General features: G+C 42.0%; 1 long non-coding RNA gene across 2 annotated transcripts in view; it reads left to right on the forward strand.

Annotated features, from left to right (window-relative positions):
- The window catches only part of LOC104138364 (uncharacterized), a 65,354-nt gene extending 54,481 nt beyond the window's left edge, over positions 1–10,873 (forward strand). For both annotated transcript variants that reach the window (XR_011142945.1, XR_011142949.1), the window contains one exon: positions 6,955–10,873. This is a non-coding gene — a long non-coding RNA (uncharacterized lncRNA). The remainder of the gene's footprint in view (positions 1–6,954) is intronic.
- The last annotated feature ends 760 nt before the right edge of the window (positions 10,874–11,633 follow it).

An 11,633-nucleotide genomic window follows, 5' to 3' on the forward strand; every position in this document is an offset into this window, starting at 1 on the left:
TGTTAAACAGTGGCCCACTTGGGAATGGCTACCAAGCACAGGTAGAAGAAATTACCCAGCCATATTGCTCAGTGTCACTTATAATATTATTATGCACTTGTAACATTCTGCAGAAAAGTATGTTCTTTAAGAAAAAGTATGTTAATTCTAATTACAGTATTATCAAAGTCCATAATGAACATGCAAGGCTCACAATTTTCTCTATCAAAGTACAAGCAAGATGTCTTGTCTAATTAGTACTTTCTGTATGTTTAAAAAATTGCTGTTTGACCTACTGTACTGTTCCCTTCGTGTCTGCATTGATTTCTTGATGCAGACAAGATCCATTTCAACTGTATTTATATTGTACTTGTGTTTGGAATGAAGTATTTCAAACATGCATGTGGAGATCTATTTTGAGTAAATATGAAATTCTATAATTAAAAAAAAAAATGAGTCCAAACCATTTCAGTATTAATAGCCTTTTAAATCTATAAAATACATGATATGACATTTGCAACAGTTATTTTTAAAGATGCTCTGTCCTTTAAAGTCAGTTACATTTAATAATTTGTATTTATGCTGTGTATTCTCAAACTGCAGTAAATCACATGATTTGCAAAATGCCATACAGGGCATAAAACAATTTCTGTGCATATCAGCACCGACAAAAGGAGCATGGTATCCAGATGCTAGATTTCAGCTTGTAACCCTCCTTCCTGCAAAATGCACTTATTTCTTAAACGACTTAACAGTTTGCAGTCAAAACGCAGCCCAAGCTAGAAGAGGTCAGGTGACTGTTCCTCCAAGACTGTCTGGAAGAATAAGCAAGCACTCACAGAACAACTCATGGGTGGGTTGTTTATGGCAGACAGCACAGGAGTCTGTATTTAATAGGGGCAGGCCTTTCCCTGTCACTCTGATGACAGCTTCTATAGGCACGTACCGGCAGGACACAGTAGGCAACACTGAATTGGCACTATCTTGCTGACATGTGTTCCATGTATAAGTAAGGTATCTTTAATGAATGTTAAATCGATTTCCTCCACTGGGGTGGATGCCAGGAGTTCTCTTTCACATCACAAAAGTTTCATTCACGATATCATCTGCTCCTTCATGGAAGGAGCACAAAGTAATCAGCTGCCAGAAGACAGCTCTTCTAAGGAGAGCAGAACCAGACCCTCTGGAATTACTGCTGACCAGAGGACCTGACTTAGAATGGAAAGAGAATATGAGTATTAATTAGGATTAAAGGGAAGTAACTGACCTAGTATAATATGACAGCTGTGCCAAATAGAATGCCAGATTTTCTTGCTGTAATCCCTACTGGCAGATCTCTGTGTTATATTTTGGGTATTGTCCAAATTATGCTGGCTGTAGAATATTCTTTACTGTAAGTCATTGGAAAGGGGCAGAACTGTCTGTATTTAGGTGACCAAGTTCCCTGTATTAATCTTTGTTTTAATGCTCTGCTTGCTATTTTAAATTTATATATTCTGTAGCAGGACTGGACTCTTGAAGGCCATCCTTTCCCCAGAAGAATTTAATGGTTGTGTTTGTAGTTTGTTTTCCATTTACTTCCCTTTTCCTTTCTTCATGTGCGGGTTTTCTTACAATACAGGCTATAAAAAATACTCCAACTGGAAAAGAGCAGAACTGAAATGGAAAGCAAGTGATAAACCAAACGGCAGCAGAAAAGAAGGAAAGGGGCAAAGTCTACAGTGCAATTTTGCCTTGAATTTCAATGGCAGCTGGCATAGTTAAGACAATGAAGGCAAATTTGCAAAAGAAAGCAAAGGATTTGTGGATAACGGATGCCAATCATAACAGCACTATTACCACCTTGAGACATGAGAAATACTTGCTGTATACCTACATTCTCCATTAGCCAGGTTCTCTGCCCTTCTTCATATTCAATAGTACTATATTCAGTGAGGAAAACCACTCACTGAGTAAATTACTAATCAGAGTTAATAAAGGCAGTAAAATCTGGCACTACATAAATAGGACAGCAGTATATTTCTCATTGTAAGCCAGTGTTATTTCTAAACACCTGATCTCTACGTGATTTGAAACATTTGCTAAAATGGCGACATTAATTAGTACTTGTCTTTAATGAGACCTTTAGAAGATTTGGTTTGCTTTATTAAATCCAGAACAGGATCCGGTGAACAGATGTCCACCGGTCTGATCTTTTAGTGCCTTCAGTAGCTCCCTTAAGGTCCTTTCCTTCTGATGGGACTGAGTCTAACTCATTTCCTTCTCTTCAAAATGACAAAGGAGCCCAGGTGCACTCAGAAAAGGAATCAACACTGAAGTAATACAAAGAGTGCTGTAGTGTGTACAAAGCCATACACATTGTTACTGGAAGAGTTCTGTCCTGGGTTTGGTCTGACCGCTCCACCCTGCTTCTTCCAATTTCCCTCAGAAGGAATCTGATATGGACAGAACATTTTCCATTTTCTCTACCTTTCCCGGTTTGCAAACTTAAACACAAATGAGATGTACGTGCTGATGTCCCCTGCCACTCTTGAGAGGGCAGGGAATACCAGAAACTCCTACCCAAAAGGTTTCCTTCTGTTTGTCCTGATTCCTTTCTGCTTTCCACTGGGGTAGGAAGAAGAACAAAAGGAAGCGAATTCAAAAGAAAGAGAAGGACTGCGAGAACAGACCCAGAGCTCTTACCCCTCTCAGATGGCAGCAGGGGTCTGCTCTCTTCCCCCACCTTCTTTGGTGCTGCCCTGGGCTCCAACAGCTTTCTGTGGGCAGGTTTGCACAGGAAGACCTGGAGTAGGCACCTGCTGGGTCCTGGGGTGCTGCCGGCCACTCACCATGCAGTGATGTTCAGTACTGAATTGAATTATGTTCACTGTCTTCCCTCACCACCTCGTCTACCCAAATATTGCTGTTGGATACATGCTGTAGAATAGAAAAGGCAGCAGAGCATCATGGAGGGAAAATTCCCAGGAGTTTTAAGTCAGCTGTTATCAGTAGTCCCTAGACCCCTTCTCTGCAGGACATGCTTTGGAGCAATCCTCATGAGGTTTAGAATAATACAGATTGCAGTGGATTCCCTACTGAGGAGAGATCCAGTAATCAACAGTGAGATTTTCTCAAAGTAGGAAAGGTATGAAGAAGAACAGAGGAGAGGAGAAAAGAAGAAATGCATTTGGAAAAAAACTTCAGGGCTGTTGGTGATACGGTGATTGTTTTTGACTTCCACTGGATTTGTTGGTTGTTGGTGCTCACATTGCGATTGTAGGAACAGGGTGAAGAGTTTTTGTTCTTCTTGATAATTGAACTCAGTTCTTTAAAAAAGAAAATTCCCTTGTGTTTCCAAGTGTAAAATTCACCAGAAAAGTTGTGGGTGTAAACTCTACTCTCCCCTGTTGAAGAGCTTGACTCTTCACTGCCTGACCCCTCCTCTGATTGTATCTATACATAGCTTTAGATACATCTCTGTGTCATCTGACTGCACAATTCACACATTCCGGTTCAGGATTATTTTACAGACACCTGGCACTCCCTTCAGAGAGAAGTAAATTATTACACTAGGCACAAGACAGTAGAAGTGGAGTACCTAGAGCACTGAGGTGCTTACATCCTTTTCGGCCACTTAGCTCCCTATATTTAAATCAAGCATGTAGATTGCCTTAATGTGACTCTAGCCTGAAAAGACAACAATAGGAGGTTGTAGAACAAATCCCGTGTGAATTAATACCAAGACAAAATAATGCAGTAAGAAGAAGTAGTGACTTGCAGAATGGAAGGAGGATAATGCAGAGAGAGAGAGATTATTTCAGAACTGGAGCTAATTTTGTCAAATCTGGCCATTAAACAAAGAACCACAGTGTTTTTAAAATTCTGCTTATTGAATTAAGTTACTCTCCTGCCAATTGGATTACTTCAACTGGCTAAACAATCTGGACACCTCTTTTTAGAAAAGAATTTGCTAACATGACCAGCATAGTATGATGGAATATCTAATCATCCCCTTCTCTGTACTCTTGCAGAAAACAAGGCACTACAGCTAAAAACAAAGCCCTTTTATGGGAAACACCTATAGAATCCAGAAGAGATTGGAACCGAATTTAAAAGAAAACTCAAAATATTTCTATTTTTAAGCCTAATAGAATTCCTTGCTGAAAAAAAATATATCGTGGATTGGTACTTATTTTCTAGCATTGTTTTCATAAATCTTTACATTAAAATTTCTCCTGAGAATGTTCTTCATAAGAACTCTTTTGAACTCTTCAAAATCAGGCTCTGAAGTACTGCTGTGAGTATTGGACTGCTAGTATGGCTGGAGGCTCATATTGGTATCATCATTTGTACTACAGTAGTAGTTACAGAGTTGAATGGAGACCACGGTCTTCATGGTGTTGAGTGTGGTTTTTGTCACACTAAGAGGTAGTCCTCGACCCAAACATGTCTGCTTAAGAGAGAGGAAGTTTGTGTTTTATTTAAGGGAGCTGACGCAGAAAGATTATCTATGATACCTAAAGTGAGATTGGTGGAAAGCTTTCTTGGATGCCAAATCAGTGGCTTAACCTGAAGATTCATGTCTCCTAAGAGCAGATAGCTATTAAAATTCCCCATTTCTTGATTTCTTTACTTTCATAGTTTTATTACCATTAGTCTGAATACTGATATAACTCATTCTGTCTATGGCATCTCTCCAAACACATTTCAGCTCTCCTTATAACTGAGGGTTGTGACAGTGGGAAAAATGGAAACGCATCAGGTTTTGCAAAGTTAGACGCACCCTCTGGCCTTTTTTATGGTAGCTCCAACACGTTATAGCTTTTTCTTCTGTACTTCTAAGACAGCTGTATCGCCCTGTGAGGGTCTTCCATTTTTCTGAATTTCAGTCCTGCCTTCTTGCCCACCATCTGCTGGGAGCACACTGACAAGAGAAGAGCTAACTGCTGGGCAACAATTCACAATTTTCAATCAGTTTGGAGAAATAAAATTAAGAAAGACACATGTTCTGGCTGAAGGACAAACATCACAACACAGATCCTGTGGGGCAAGACTCCATATCAAAGAGACTCTCTGTACCTGTCCACTGCATGGCCTCATCTGTGTTTCTTGCATCAGCTTCTCTAATTACCAAGCAGTAATCTTCACACTATGCCGTAACAGTGGTCTTCAGTAGTCTGAAAAAATTAGCTCTCTTTGTGGACCTTGACTCATCACCACTACAATATTCATCTACTCTTCTGCAAGACCATTAAAAACAGTCTCTGTTGTGGATTTGAAAAAGAGCCATATGGAAACGATAGAAACAGTGGGAAAAGAGGATGCTGCCTCTTCATCTTTTTGGCTACCATAGCTAAATGGCTGGTAAGAACAGCAGCGGAGTGAACAGCTAGAGTGGAATGAGGTTCAAGGAAAGTTTCAGGGCCCTCCAATGGCAAAGCAATGAAGGTTCAGGTCCACAGACTACAGTACAGATAGCTTGAGTAATAAATCTCTTCCGCCCCTCAAAGCCTGGAGCTTCAAGGGGATGACATAAGCCAGTACAAAAATTAGTAGACCACTGTGAAGCAGGAAAGTGGAAGTGGAAATGTAGGGTTGAAGGACTAGTGGGCAACAGCTTCCAACTCCTTTTCAAGCAGTTCAAATACAAATCTGGTCTTGCTCAGAAATATAAGCAGGTATTTTAACCCCAACTGATACTTTTAGTGTTAAAACACAGATCTCACAGGACAGTATTAAAAACAAAACAGTACAAGACAGCTGGAAAGAGTGGGAAATATTATGGGAGGTCATTTGTGCTGTACTGGATAATTCTTTGGTGGCTTTTCTTTGGTATCTCAAATTCATAGAACAAAATCATCAGACCTGATTAGATCAAACTGTAATGTCTCTCTCTGTCTACAGATAGACAGATCATAGACTTTGTCCACAAGTTATACCAATTATTGGTTTCTAAACTAATGCAATTCAATTGGCATAAAGCCCAGAATAGACAAATTTAGATCAGCTCATGATTTTAGTTTAAAGTTATTTTTAGCATAATCTAAGATCTGCAAGTCAGCTTCATATTAACTCAGGGACAAGCTTGTATATGGATTTTTGAACCAGCTTAGTGAAATCAATTTGCAAAACATGTCTTCATTTAAGACAGTTTAACTTGGCACAGTTATTTAAATAACAGAAAACTGAATGCATGAACCATGTTTGTGAAGTGTTTTTTATTGTGAAATTCTGACCAGGTTTATATATGTATGTATGTATGTATGTATGTATGTATGTATGTATGTATGTGTATACACATACACATATACATACACACACGTATATGCATATATATGTAAAATTCTAACCTTTGTAGGGTTCCATACTTTCTTGATCATATATCCAGCCTATAAAATCCACTTCCGTATAGGTTATTTTTCTCATTTAGCATTTACTCATCTCTCTCCCACTTCTTGAACATTAGCTCTCACCAAGTTTAGGGCCTAGCTGTCAGCTGTGTTTTTCCAGATACCCTGGAATGCATACATAAATCCTGTCTTCTCTTACAGAAGGCTGTAAAACATGCATCCAGACTGCCAGGTTGATAAGAAGGGAGACACTGTGAATATGACCCAACCACCATGTGACAGAATGAAAAACATCGTGAGAATTCTGTTTAAGTGGTTGTAGTGGGGCCTACACTTAAAATACTGTGACAACTTGAGGGGAAGGTTTTTCCCTGGGGTTGTGTCATGCATGTTCATGGTTAGAAAAGGTAAATGAAGAATGGTCCATCTGGAGGGTTTTAATGTTTAGTTGCTTCCCCTTTCTTTCTCCTGGAATATTTTTAGCTGATGCTTTATCCTGCTAGGGCTAACGCATTAGAGCTTGCAACTGTCAAGATTTTTTTTTCCTAATAAAAGCAGGGTAAAGCCAATTCAGAAAGCTCATCATTTTCTTTGCACTTTGTGATTTAGCATGCACTGAGCTAATTTGTTTAACTGCTTACAGAATGATGTCCTCTCTCCTTGGGCTATTCAAAATGACTTACTGATTTGAAGACTAGAAGAGGCTGATTTTCCGATCTGATCTACTGCACGGGCTGGCCAGAGAGTATCAGGCAATTATTGAAGCATCTCCTGGCTAAGCAGAAGACACTCCAGCAGCCAGATATCATATAGCTCACCTATCCTTTTAGTTCTGTCTGTGCCTGAGGCAGTACACAGGTCTGAGAGCGGGGATACTTGGCTCTAAATGTTTTTTTCAGCTCTGAAGCAGGACTAAAGGTGGCTGCACAATTTACAACAGCCTGACATTGGGCTACGTTGTACAGTCCACTGCAAGCGCTGCAGAGGCCGTAGGCCTGATGAAATGCAGCATACTTTAATTGCTACCTTTCTTTCTGATACAAGTCTCCCTTCCTCAAAGTGTGAGCTGAAGGCACAGAGACAATTTTCTCAACTTTGTTTCACTCATGGAAAGCTGGACCCTTGAATCCCCCCGAGACACCATTCTGGTCTGTTGCCTCATCAACAGAAGACACCAGAGCTGAGAACTGAGTCCTATACGGCTGACCCAAGGACCCCGTAAATGTCACAACATATCTAGATCATGAGAGAGAGCACACAGGCTTCTGGGTCTTCACTGTTTCTTGGTTCCCATGCTGTTGGCCCTTTGTGATCCTGGCAGCTGTCATCCTCTTCCTGGAGATGGGACCCTTCCAAAGGACTTCCATAATTCTCAAGGGGCCAATGGTAATCTTGTCCCCCCGTCCACTTTCCTGTGCAGAGGATGAGCTGTGCATTTCAACAACACACAGTGCATCAGGACAGCAGCTGTACACACTGTCTCTTAATCCAAAGGCTATTAACACTTGCTGACTTCAGTGTGTTTTGGACCAGGCATTGGGCGAGAATACTGGTTCCTGTGGGGCTCCTACAAAGGGTTTAAGATTTTAGCCACATTTGGCTTGCATTTCAGGATGAGATGCAGGCATCTGCTCTCACTCATGCTATAGCGTTAAAGTAAAGGAATCCCACGTATACACTTTTGCCAGCAGCCATTACATGCTGCCCTCCAGCAAGACTAACAGGCCCATGCACATCATGTAGATGCAATCAAAGAACACACTTACACTAAGGAAAATAATGTAATTGGGGGGTGGGAGATGGGGTTCCAGTTTGAAAGCTCCTGAATATTATCTTCCTGCACTGTGCAAACTGGAAGCCTTTGGCTTTCAGTTCAGAGATTTTCAGTGCTCATTGAAAAGCACTGGTCACAAGCTGCATTACAGTGATCTGAGCACCTTATTTAGTACAGTAATTTGAACATATCTCATTTTTTCACTGATCACAGGCAACTATAGTCTCAGTGCCCCCTCAGGACACAATGTTCTCTAGCAAAAGGCCCAGAGACAAAGAGCATGTTGTGAAGGCTGTCACTACTTCTGTGCCATATTGATCATATCTGATAAGCCTATCTGAAATTCCAAAAGAGATGTTTATCTGTTCTTCTTCAAATAACTTAGGCTAAAGTTACTTTGATACAAACCTTCTGTGACTCCTTGCTGTAAGCAAAGAACTACTTAAGTGCTACTCTTGAAGAAACACTAGTACAATGTTTGACATTCATCTCATTTTGTCTCTAATGGAGGCTATTTTTTGTACCAGCTCTGCCCATATATCATTACAGTAGAGTTTTTTTTCTCTTTCAAGTAAGCACTTATAATTCTGTTTACTAGTTGCTGCATTTATAGGTTTGAATATATTTCTCCCTGGAGTCAGCAAAACGCTAAATATATTTTACATGAAAAAGGTGACTTTTCAAACAGTCCAAAAGGCATTTTGTGGATTTTTTGATTTATCTAAGCCCTGGATATTTCAATTTATTGATAATACTTCAAAGTACATGAGAAATTAAATACTGTGCCTTGGAAACTGTGCAAACTCTCACCGGCTGGATCCTAAGTAAAGGCCTGTAGCCTTACAGCATCACTCAGCACGACACTGACCCTGTATCAAACCATTTTCCTACTGCCAAGGAACATTAATTCTGACTTATCCATGAGAACGGCTAATTTTCCAATGACAAAATGGACTGTAATTAGCAAGTCTGCCTTGGATAGGCAGATCCTAACTAGATGAGAACCCAGTCCTGTTAAAAATCTTGTAAGCATGAACAAAAAAGGAAGTAATTCTTCCCAAATATGAATAGTCAATAATTGGAAGCTATGATCAGGCAGCCAGGCTAGGTCTATGCTGTCTGCAGTTGGTAATGCAAAGGGCTCCCTCAGGAGCAAAACCCCATTTCTGTCATACCATTAACTTCCAAGTGGGACTTGACAGCACACACCTTTGGCCTTTCAAGTGCTATTTTGCACAGAGTCAATCTGGTGCATCAATCCAGCATTTGTCCTCTTATGCAGAAGTTCTTGGGGCCCCCTTCCAAACTGGAAGGGACCCAAGCAGATGGTCTCCATAGGCTCAAACCTCAGGGCAGCATTGCCTCCAGGGCACACACACTTGCGTAACTGAGCCTGGTGAGTTAGCGCATTACCACCCGTACCCACAGTGTTAGTCACCTCACAAGCAGCCTGCAGACAGGACGCACCACATTACGCTAATGGCTGTGCTAGAGACTGCTTTTGTAGAGCAGTATAAACATAGAATAGAATCAGAGATAGGTTTCTTAGTCTACTGCACTCAGTTCACTGGTTATTGTGTTCCTTAGCCTTTTTGTTAGCATGCAAACAGAACTGTATGCTGAAGGGCAAAAGAAGAAAACTCCATGGCACTGTTAGAAAATACCTATACTTTCCTACAAAACATGCATTAAACTAGCCTAGGCTAAGCTTATCGTGAGTCTTAGATCTCTGCATGTTGCTCATTCCAACGCAGGATCTAGGGCTAACCACAGTAGAGAGAGAAATAGCTGAAGACAGAAAACATAAGAAGAATTTTAAGCATTCACCACTCAAATACAGTATATATTAAAAATGCTGTCAGTGTTTACTGCTTAAGTCAAGAACATCACTGGTTGTAGGCTTTGTTCTGTATTCCATGCTGAGCTCAACAATCAATATTCAATCAATTGCAATAATTTAGTTTGAAAGCTCAGAAATGTTAAGGACCCTCAAAAAGTTTAAAATGACACCCTAAAGCAAAGTGCCTTTCACAACACGCTGAGCGTACTGAGGTTACTATTGCAAACGCATGAACACGCAGTGTAACTGCAAAGTCTGTTGCACAGACTATTGTCTTTTAAGAAGTGGTTTATGAAAGAATGAATCCATTAAGAAACCTAGATCAAAGGTTTGATGTGAAACCATCCCCCCCCCCAGCTATTCTCAGCCACTTTGGGCCAAGCCCAGCACAGACCAACCTTAAGAACAGGGGAGCCATAGCTTCTCCTGCTTCTTGTTAGACTTAACTGTCAAAAAGATGCAGGGCTCAGACTCGCATGGAGACATCCTATGCCACTGCGTCCAGCATGACTAAAGGCTGGTCCACCTGTAGGAACAGCTGATCGGCTTCTGAAGCAATTCCCAAACCACTGCTTACAGCCAGACCGCAATTACAGAATCACAGAATCATTTAGGTTGGAAGGGACCTCTGGAGATCATCTAGTCCAACCTCCCTGCTCAAGCAGGGTCCTCTAGAGCATATTTCCCAGGATCACATCCAGACGGTTTTTGAATATCTCCAGGGAAGGAGACTCCACTACCTCTCTGGGCAACCTGTTCCAATGCTCTGTCACCCTCACAGTGAAGAAGTTTTTTCTCAGGTTCAGATGGAACTTCCTGTGGTTCAGTTTCTGCCCGTTGCCTCTTGTCCTGTTGCTGGGCACCACGGAGAAGAGGCTGGCCTCATGCTCTTGACACTCCCCCTTCAGAGACTTGTACACGTTGATCAGATCACCTCTCAGTCTTCTCTTCTCCAGACTGAACAGGCCCAGCTCTCGCAGCCTTTCTTCAGAGGAGAGATGCTCCAGTCCCCTCATCATCTTTGTAGCCCTCCGCTGGACTCTCTCCAGTAGCGCCATGTCTCTCTTGTACTGGGAAGCCCAGAACTGGACACAGTGCTCCAGGTGAGGCCTCAGCAGGGCTGAGGAGAGGGGCAGGATCACCTCCCTCCACCTGCTGGCAACACTCTGCCTAATGCACCCCAGCATACCATGGGCCTTCTTGGCCACAAGGGCACACTGCTGGCTCATGTTTAACTTGTTGTCCACCAGCACTCCCAGGTCCTTTACTGCAGAGCTATTTTCCAGCAGGTCAGCCCCCAGCCTGTACTGGTGCATGGGATTATTCCTCCCCAGGGGCAGGACCTTGCACTTGCCCATGTTGAACTCCATGAGGTTCCTCTCCGCCCACCTCTCCAGCCTGTCCAGGTCCCTCTGAATGGCAGCACAGTCTTCTGGTGTGTCAGCCACTCCCCCCAGTTTAGTATCATCAGCGAACTTGCTGAGGGTGCACTCTGTCCCTTCCTCCGGGTCATTGATGAATATATTGAACAAGACTGGACCCAGGACTGGCCCCTGGGGGACACCGCTAGCCACAGGCCTCCAACTTGACTCTGCGCCATTCACCACAACCCTCTGAGCTCGGCCATCCAGCCAGTTCTCAATCCACCTCACTGTCCACTCGTCTAGCCCACGCTTCCTGAGCTTACCTAGGAGGATGGGATGGGAGA

This window comes from Struthio camelus, chromosome 9 (genome assembly GCF_040807025.1).
Source record: "Struthio camelus isolate bStrCam1 chromosome 9, bStrCam1.hap1, whole genome shotgun sequence".
Classification (NCBI taxonomy): Eukaryota; Metazoa; Chordata; class Aves; order Struthioniformes; family Struthionidae; genus Struthio; species Struthio camelus.